Source organism: Pinus tabuliformis, chromosome 4_1 (assembly GCF_031772625.1).
Source record: "Pinus tabuliformis cultivar Carrire ecotype Pingquan chromosome 4_1, CPIR1, whole genome shotgun sequence".
Classification (NCBI taxonomy): Eukaryota; Viridiplantae; Streptophyta; class Pinopsida; order Pinales; family Pinaceae; genus Pinus; species Pinus tabuliformis.
The window spans coordinates 638,562,262-638,572,572 of NC_142303.1; positions in this window are offsets into that span (position 1 = coordinate 638,562,262).

Below are 10,311 nucleotides of genomic sequence, written 5' to 3' on the forward strand. Positions count from 1 at the left end.
AAACACCTTTCAAGCTATACAATCAAGCTACTATGATGTCAATCAAGCAAACCAAGTGCTCTGATACCAACCTGATCTGAAAATGGAATGTACTTGTTTAAGGGTGCAAGGTATCGATTTCCATTTATGTAAATGAGTGCACAAATACTCCAATTTTAAATCTGCAAATATGTGCACTTCTTATTTCTAATATAGAGATTGACTGTAGGGGCATTTATTGGATATGTCACCTCTAAAGAGAGGATGAGATCCAGAAGCTACCTGGCACTCTATAGACTCTACCTAAAGAAATAAAAAGCAAACACTCAGATTCAATTAAAAATACCTTGCTTGAACTTGACATTATGTGGAATCTTAGCTTGAAGAGGTGTATGTCTTTTCTTCTGTTTATGTGTCTTAACTTGATTTGTTTCAGCTGATATTAAACATATATATCAGACATATAAGGTAGCAAATAAGCATCACACATAACAACAAATTTAATAAGGAGTTCACCTCACTCTCGTGGGCTACGTCTCCTGTGAGCTCTAGTCAACTAGACTTGGCTCTTTGGGATTATGGCTTGAATTATTTTACAAGTTCCACACTCAAATCCAAAAGGTTACTAACTAAAGCTATGGGTTTAGAAAAACCATATACATCCTTGTCATGGCTATCCACTTTGTGCAGGCAGATCTAGGCTCCCTTGGACTTGATTCCTTCAGTAGGTGCACTAAGCTCCCCTGAGCTTCTTAATGGCACAAACTCCTTCAGAATGCTTCAAATGTCTCTGAAAGCTCTGCTACTGCCTCCAACACATATTTGAAATAAACAAATGACTATTGATTTGCTCAAAATGAGCATTGCATCCCTAATCTAGGCCTTCTCCCCTTGTTGACTCTAGGCTGCCTGAAACTTCTCTTCAGCATCTCAGCCTTTAGAAGTCTCCAAATGCTTCTGAAAACACCTTCATGGATTCATAAGGTTCCTTAGAGCATAAATAAACTTTTGTTTCACCTCAACCAAATGAACCTAGCCCAACACAGCTCAATCACTGAAATGGCTTTAGTGGCCTTGAAAGCTTCCCTGAAGCTAAACAGTGAGAAAAATGCCTCAATATGCAAAACGAGCTATAGAAATGGATTTAGAATGCTGAAAACCTTCAGGAATGACTGTCGTTTCACATTCACTAGCTGCACATTTCCTAATGCAGCTCCCAATCTGATTTGGCCCTAGTGGCTCGTAGAACTTTCACGAAGAAAAAACACCTGCAAGTGACCTCAGATGGATTTGAAACCTGTGCTAATTGCTTTAGAAGGTCGATGAGACCCAAAATTAAAAAAAATCGTCCAGAAAGGACTTTCCTAGCCAAATTTATGGCCATTTACTCCCCACTGCGAGCAGGTCCTAGAAAGACTCCAGCTAAATTTAATTAGAGTCCAGATAACCCCGATAGTTTGGTAATATCTCCATTTTTGGAGCGCTCCACCAAAAACTCCACCATCAGGACTGTCAGTTAACTCTGTTAACTCCGTGCATGTGACCAAACATTCGGAACGGCGGTTTGTTGTTGGATTTCGTGCCGAACTGTTCAGGCTACCTATCTGTTGAACTGCACTTGACTCTGCCATATATGGCAATGTAACCATGTAATATTAAACAATGCGGTTACTGTTGAACACAATCTACGCGGTTAGGGAATAGGCCTACGATTCTGGGCGTTGTGGTCATATGCATGGGGGTTGGCCCTTAGGGGTTGGCCCCCTTAGGCCCCCTGCCTTTAACTAAATTCAAACTTTAACAAAAGTTTGTTCCGCAACTTAAACAAGTTCTGTGTTCATGGTTCAACGGTAATGTGTGGGAGTGTTATAAGGCAGGTTACATGTTCAAACCTCTCCACTGCCAACCTTTTAACGTATGCCAAAAAATTGTGCTGACGTCATGATGATGTCACTTGGACCACGTGGCAGCCTCTGAGCCTGCCATGTGGCAGCTTTCCATTCGTTGCCCAAAACAGGATATTCCAAAGAATATTCTATTTTAATTTTTTTTTAAAATTCAAAATTTTAATGTTATTGGGCAATTCTTCTTCTTGGCATAACTTTCTCATACGACGACCATTTTCTGAATCGTTCATGGCACCAGAATCAGGAAGATGAGCTCTATCCGGTCATTCAGGTTCGACCCAGTTCTGAGCACTTACATTTTTGAGCATTTTATGACACTTGGTCCTGAGCTCCTGATCAGTTTCTTACGCTTCATATTCATGTTCTTCTTTTGTCATATTTTTTGATAGTAGAAAGTTATCTCTTATTGACTCCATTGCTAAAAAAAAATCAATGCTTTTGTTATTCCTTCAAAAACATCCATCTCTTTCTCTTTGCTTTCATCACTAGGTACTATTGCTTTTTCCCTGTACTCTACACATTCAAGATCAATGTTAGAAATATATTCATTATGATTTGCGTTGAGAGCTTCATTCTCTTCCTCTTCCTTTTGTGCCTTATCTTCCACTCCTTTACAAACCTCTGTTTCTAAAAACAAGCCTTCCACCTAGCTTCCAAACACAAGTGGGATTCTCTCACCAAATAACAACGTATCAATGTGTTATTTGTGTTGCATCATATACAACCACTCATCATCGGGTAGTTTTTTGTCATCAAAGTTAACATTAACATAATTTCCATCCACTCTATTGTGGGATATCTAAGCATGCATGTGCTTATCAACAATTTCAACTTCACCAAATTCATCAACTATGGCTAGATTGACCAACACACATCTCACTTTGCAGTCATCATCCACATGTGTTTCATCATAGTGGGATTCACCATCATCTACACCATCCACAATATAGTGGAGCCCTTAAGCATTTATATGCTCTTTCTCTGCTTCACACACATAGACTTTAGTTTCTCTCTGTGGAATCTTTATTGCGTCTTATTTATCCATATTCATGCTTGCATAATGGGTTTCAATTTTATATTCTTCTTGACCATCATCCACTTTTCAATGGAATTCTCCAATATTTGCTGTGTTCCTAAAGTATTTCTCATCTACTCTCAGATCTACGACTGACTCAATACACTGTGACACATCTTACTATTGTATGTCACTCTCCTCTCTGTCAAACTCTACTTCCAATATCTTTCATGCTTCCTTGGAAGTTGTTGCTACCTTGCACAAAAACTTCCCATCCAAACCTTGTTTTATTAAATCCAATGCTAAACTATTGCATACTTTGTCATATGGGTTATTAGACAGATACTAAATTAACTCTTTATCTCAAAGAAAATTTAGCATTTTAATAACCAAAAAATCAAAATATTTACCAGTAAACATAAAAGATGGTAGCAAATCAAAGCTACACCAATCACCATTGATATCTTATCTGTCTTCTATTATAATTCTCAGTTCTTCATATGCAGACTAAAGCTCTCTAACCATGGCAATGATTTATGCTTCTTCTTTTCGTTTCATCTTCTTAATCTGCTTCAATCGTGCTTTCTGACCCATGACTATTATCTTTCTTTTGTATTTTTTGTCTGCATTTCTTATTGCATTATACTTTCTTCCATATTGCCCCCAAAAAAAATATGATTTTCAATATGCGCCCTATCAAGGACAATATTGACTAGACGTGAGCAAACTTTCAACATTGATGATGGAAAGACAGGTTTACACATCAATTTCTTCACTTGCAAATTTTTGTATGAACAGATATTATTTAAATGTTTTGTATAGTTCTTTAATTTTTTTTATTTTTGGATTTTTTTTTAAATTTGATTTGAGTAGACATGAATAAAATTTCAACTTTGACGAGGGAAGGACATTCATACACATCATACTGGGATGTAGAATGAGTCTCTTGGCTCAATGATTGAGCCGAGCAAGCGAGTATATGATGCTCATTCTATAGCCTAGCTCAAGCAGCCCAGTGTGATGTGTAAGGTTGGGCTCAAGAAACCCAATATGATGTCTAAGGGTGTACATCCTCCATCAAAGTTGAAATTTTTCTTATGTCCACCAAAAAAAAAAAAAGTAAAAAAAAAATAATAACTATACAAAACATTTAGATAATGTTGGCTCATAAAAAAATTTCACATGAAGAAAATAAATCACTCTCCACCATATTTAAAATGAATCTATACTGATATTAATGTTAATTCATAAATACATTGTTATTACATACTACTTAAATGAAAAAATAAATTTTAAATGACTATATTAATATTGATCCATAAATATGGCAACGTGGGGACACGGGTAGCAAAGGCGACTAGGGTTTCAGTCTTCTGCAGCGGGTTTCTCTCCATAGATCGACGCAGAGGAGGGAGCTCCACTCCCTCCTACAAGGAAGCGGTGGTCAACAAAGGTAAGAAGCCTCCAAAAAAAAAAGTGATGTAGAGGAAGGAAGAAAAAATAGGGAGGAGGAATCAGACAATACCAAATCAAAAGAGAAGGAGGGCACAAAAGACAAGGAAGAAAACGACAAAATACAGGGAGCAAAAGACAAAAATCAGAAGGTTCAACTAGTGCAAACCCAAAGATAAAATTACTCCTGGAGTAGTTTTAAATGATCCAGCGCTACAGGAGCACAAAGATCACATGCGGACTTACACAATCATATGCAAATTCATGGGACTATGGCCCACTGAAAACGATTTACAAACATAGATAAGATACCACTGGAAACCCAAAGGAAGCATTGATCTACATCTGGGATCCAAAGGACTCTTTACTGTGGTTTTCACTAACATTGAAGATAAATACAGAGTGTTTGAAGGCGGGCCCTACTTCTATGCAGTAGCAGGGCTCTATATGCAGCGATGGATGATGAAGTTCATTCCGGAGAGGGAAACTTTTACTTCAGTTCTGGTATGGGTAAGACTCTATTCTCTACCTCTTGACTATTGGAAAACTAAATCCCTTGCAACCATAGGCAAAAAATTAGGACGGTTTATCAAAGCCTCTGAAGCCACAAGGAGGAGAAAATACACCTATTTTGCTAGGATCTGTGTGGAGATGGACCTTTCAAGAGCCCTTCCGGATGAAGTCATCTTGGAGGTTTTTGATGAGGAATGGGTGCAAACAGTTGACTATGAACATATTCCATTTAGATGTCACAGATGTCATGAACATGGGCACCTTCTAAGGGACTGCCCCCTCAGTAAAGCAGAGCACAAAAGAAAAATAAACACAATGAAAGACATAGATAGCTTTCACAAAGTAGTTCATAAAGGGAAAAGCGGAAAAAAAGGGCCAAAGCAACACAAAGCTAAATGACAAAAGGTTAATCAGAACTAGTTCCAAGTTCTTGAAGAGGATGAAGAAATATCAGTAGAAGACCAAGCAATGAATGAAGATTACGAGAAGAAGGAAAAGGAAAAAGAAAGAGATCAGACACAGGAAAATGAAAAATAGAAGGGGATCATGTTGAATGAATCAGAGCTGGAAATGGATCAGGAAATGACCCAGAGTGAAATGGACATGGAGGACAATGAGCTATAGGAGATTCTTGACAAAGAAAACCTGGATCTAGAAGGGTTCCTGGCTCAGGGAACAACTGGCGGGGTAGAATCACTACCACAAGAAGAGCTCAATCGAATACAACAATTATTCTTATGGAAAACCGAGGAAAAAGGTTTGGAGGGAGTAAAAAACATTGAAAAACAGAGCAATGAAGGGGTGAAAGCAGTAAAAATGACTCCGGGGTTAGCACCGAGAAATCTAGGGGGGAAAAGGAGGCGGGAAAAAACAAAACGAACTAGTGATGAAATGTGGAACGCTTATGGTGGACTCAGGTAAGATGAGAGACCTAACCAGTTACTCCTTTACCAATCTTTAATTATGAAGTTCACAACTTGGAATATTAGAGGTCTTGGTAGCAAGAGAAAACAAAGAATGATAAATAATAGAATGAAACAAGCAGCTCTGGATATAATTTTTGTCCAAGAGACAAAATGCTCCATTCAGAAATTAAGGCAAATCCATAGTAAATGGCTCAGTAGATTTGAGTTTCTAGAAGTTAAAGCAAAAAATACAGCAGGGGGTATCCTCACTCTCTAGAATCCCCAAAAAATTGGAATAATTGATGCAGAGGCATCAAGGAATTATTTATCAATTGTTACATAGCCAGTAGGAGACAAGGACACTCACCTAGTTACGAATGTTTATGGCCCTCAAAAGTTAGATGACAAAATTAGGATCATAGATTCCTTGGTGGATCTATGAGTCAGACATGCAGGACTATCTTGGGTCCTAGGAGGAGACGTCAATATGATCAAATCTCTCTCGAAGAAAAAATGGGGTACAAGAGCTGTAAATAAATATTCCTTAGCCTTCCAAATCTTTTCAGAAAGCATGAAGCTTGTTGATATTGAGACAAACAATGGCTTCTATACATGGAACAATAAAAGAGGAGGGGACTCACAGGTAGCCTCCAAGTTAGATAGATTCATGATCTCTGAGTATCTCATGCTTCTAGACAAGGGAATAATAGCAGGAATTCTTCCCTTTGGAGGTTCAGATCACTGACCGGTTCAAATGGAAATCAAGGGCATAGGTACCCCAAGAAATAGACCTTTTAGATTTGAGAATATGTGGAAACATAAAGGGCTCTCCCATATGGAACAAGGTCTAGGAGAACAGAGAGGTTGTACAAAAAAATAGTTTCTGGGAAGTCAGAGATGGATATCTGGCACTATTTTGGGAGGACAAATGGCAACAAGAACCAACTCTTTTGAGAGATGAATTTTTGGGCCTCAAATAGGAGACAAAAAACCTAGGATGGGTGAAAGTAAAGGACTTTTGGGAACATTCTCACAATACAGAAAAATGGAGATCATGGAAAAAAATAGATGGCAGAGAGAACAAGACCCTGAACAGTAGAGCAGAGACCCTTAAGAGGTTGTTGGATCAGAGGATGATTTTAGTTACTGAAGGGTAGGATCAACTAAGATGGGGCAGCAATAAAGAGGGAAACTTTAACATTAAGGAAGCAAAAGGGATTCTACTTGGGCTAGAATCCCAAGCTACGGATATAACTTGGCAAAGCTATGGAGGCACAAGGGTTGGATGAAGATCAAACTCTTTATGTGGCTAGTTCACCATAGGAAAATCTTAACCTAGGATAATATCAGGAAGACAGGTATGTTGGGACCCTTCAGATGTAGGAATTTACAGGGTAAGTTCCTCATAAAGAACACCAAAAGGACACCGCTCACAACCAGATCACAGATCAATACACCAGTATTTTGACGTGGTTAAAACCCTCAAAGAGGGAAACAGTCCACGACCTGCACCAACGTGGCTACTACAGGCAATTTATTAATCAAAGAATGAAAATTTACCTAAGCTTCTCTCATGCACGGATTACCCGAACAATGACCCTCCATGCGCTTTAAATAGAACTCATGGACCAATTGGGTGTCAAGCCACGGATCAAGTGTCGGTAATACCGAGGAGAGAGTGAACCGTCGGATCACTACATATCGTGACCGTCGGATTGTAAGTTACAAAATGTACAACGGTAAAGAAACACACTTTACCTAACTCTATACCTAACTCTATACTAGACCAGGTTGAACTTAACTATATCCTATATGTCAGAATATCCTAACATCCCCCCTTAAGAACAACTTGGGATAGGATTGAAGGATTTACAAATATGACACAATGGGAGAAGGAAGGAGGCACTAGAGCCTATCCCCACTTAGTGACAACTTCCTGAACTCCAAGCATATATCGAAGTTTAGTGAACTTCGCCTCTGTGAGAGCCTTTTTGAAGATGTCTGCAACCTGATCATCTGTTGAACAATATTGCACTTCAAGAACATGGTCATGAATGAGCTTTCTGATGAAGTGCATGTGTAGTTCAATGTGTTTGTTGCGCGGATGCTGGACTGGATCTTTGCATAGCTGAATGGCACTTTGATTATCACACCAAAGTGTGGTTGGATGTTGCTGCTCAAAGCCAAACTCTGATAGGATCTGACGAAGCCACAAGGCTTCCTTACTAGCTTCCACGGCACCACGATACTTTGCTTCTGCTGACGAAAGAGAGATGGTAGCCTGTTTCTTACAAGCCCATGTAATAGGTCCTGAACCAAGAGTGAAGACATAACCGGCAGTAGACTTCCGATCATCAGGGTCACCAGCCCAATCAGAATCAGTGAAACCAACTAATAGAGGAGCTGCTTTGGCACTGTAATGAATCCCAAACTGTATTGTACCTCGAACATAACGAAGTATTCTTTTGGCTGCTTTCCAATGACTTTCACGGGGGTTTTTCATAAAACGAGCAACAAGGCCAACAACAAAGGAAAGGTCAGGACGAGTATGGGTTAAATACAAGAGTTTTCCTACAAGTTGACGGTATAAGGTAGCATCAACTTCAGGAGAAGTACAAGAGACTGAAAGTTTGACTCTAGACTGAAAGGGATAAGGGGCTGGCTTACAGTCTTCCATGTGAAAATGACGAAGAATATCACAAGCATACTTGGACTGGGAAAGGGAAATACCCTCCTTGGATTGCAAGACTTGAAGACCGAGAAAATAGTGTAAGTGTCCTAAGTCTGTCATTTCAAATTTCTTTTTAAGGCTGGACTTCACATGGTTTATAAGGTTGGGATCACTACCAGTAAGAATAAGATCATCAACATAAAGAACAAGGATGATAAGAGAGTTGCCCACTTTCTTGGTGTAGACAGTATTGTCAGAATAACACCTAGAATAGCCAGATTCTAAAAGAAAGTTATCCATTTTGGCATACCAAGCCCGAGGAGCTTGCTTGAGACCATAAAGACATTTCTTAAGTCGACATACAAGGCTGGAGTCTGTTTGGATGAAGCCAATGGGTTGTTCCATATAGATTTCTTCATGCAAGTCCCCATGCAAGAAGGCAGATTTAACATCCATCTGATGGACTTCCCATTTTAAAGAGGCAGCAAGGGAAAGAACAAGGCGGATAGAGTTCATTTTGGCAACAGGGGAGAAGGTTTTAGTGTAGTCAATGCCTTCAACCTGTGAAAATCCCTTAGCAACAAGACGAGCTTTATGTTTATCAACTTTCCCATCTGGTCCATACTTGGTTCTGTAAACCCATTTACATCTAACAAGTTTGCGTCCCTTTGGTAGAGGAACAAGATCCCATGTATCATTTGCCAACAATGAATGATATTCTTCATTCATAGCTGCTTCCCAATGTGGATGGCCTGAAGCTTCTACAAAAGTGTCAGGATCATGATTTACTGGAGCTTGAGCCAGTAAAGAAGAGGCTCTTTCAAACTGAGAACGTGTACATCGCTGATCTGTAGGATCACCGGCAAGATCACCTGTTGCAACCCGAGTAGCACGGACCCATCTTGGAAGTTGAGGATCCTGAGAAGGTGGGGGAGGATTGTCATCCTCACTTTCATCATCTGAAGAAGAAATGTTTTCAAAAGTAGAAGAGATAGGAAGAGGTGGCACATCCGCCGGACTAGGCTCGCAGGCCGATTTATTTTCATCAAATTTTACATCTCTTCTAATGATAACATTTTTGGACTTAAATGGAATAAGTCTATAACATTTTACATCTTCAGAATATCCAACAAAAGTACATTTCTCACTCTTAGGTTCTAAAGCTTTATGCTTTTCATCTGGAATATGGGCCCATGCTTCACTTCCAAAAACACGAAAGTGACTTACATCTGGTTTAATGGAACTCCAAGCTTCTTCTGGAGTGATATTCTTTAGAACCTTAGTAGGAGTGCGATTGATTATATAATTTGCAAAATTTAATTTCTTCGGCCCAAAAACTAAGACGGAGTCCTTTAGATTGCAGCATACAATTAGCCATTTCCTTTAAGGTGCGATTTTTCCTTTCAGCTACACCATTTTGTTGTGGAGTGTATGGAACAGTATGTTGCATTTGAATTCCATTTTTGGTGCAAAAGTTGATGAATCTGTTTTTAACATATTATCCACCATTATCAGTTCTTAGCTTAAGAATTTGATGTCTAGATTGTTTTTCAACAAAGGCTTTGAAGGCCAAAAATGTGTTAAATACTTCGCTCTTGAGTTTTAAGAAGTATACCCAAGTGCGTCTGGAGAAATCATCAATGAAAGTTAAGAAATACTTGTAGCCAGAGAATGAAGCAACAGGAAGTGGACCACATAAATCACTGTGCACAAGCTGTAAAGGGGCTGAGGCATGCCAAGAGGCACGTTTTTCAAAACTGTCCCGATGATGTTTTCCGAGTACACATCCGGAACAAACACCATCTCTGCAAGATACCATAGGAAGACCTGTCACCATATTTTCTTTACATAGATGCTGAAGGGATCGAT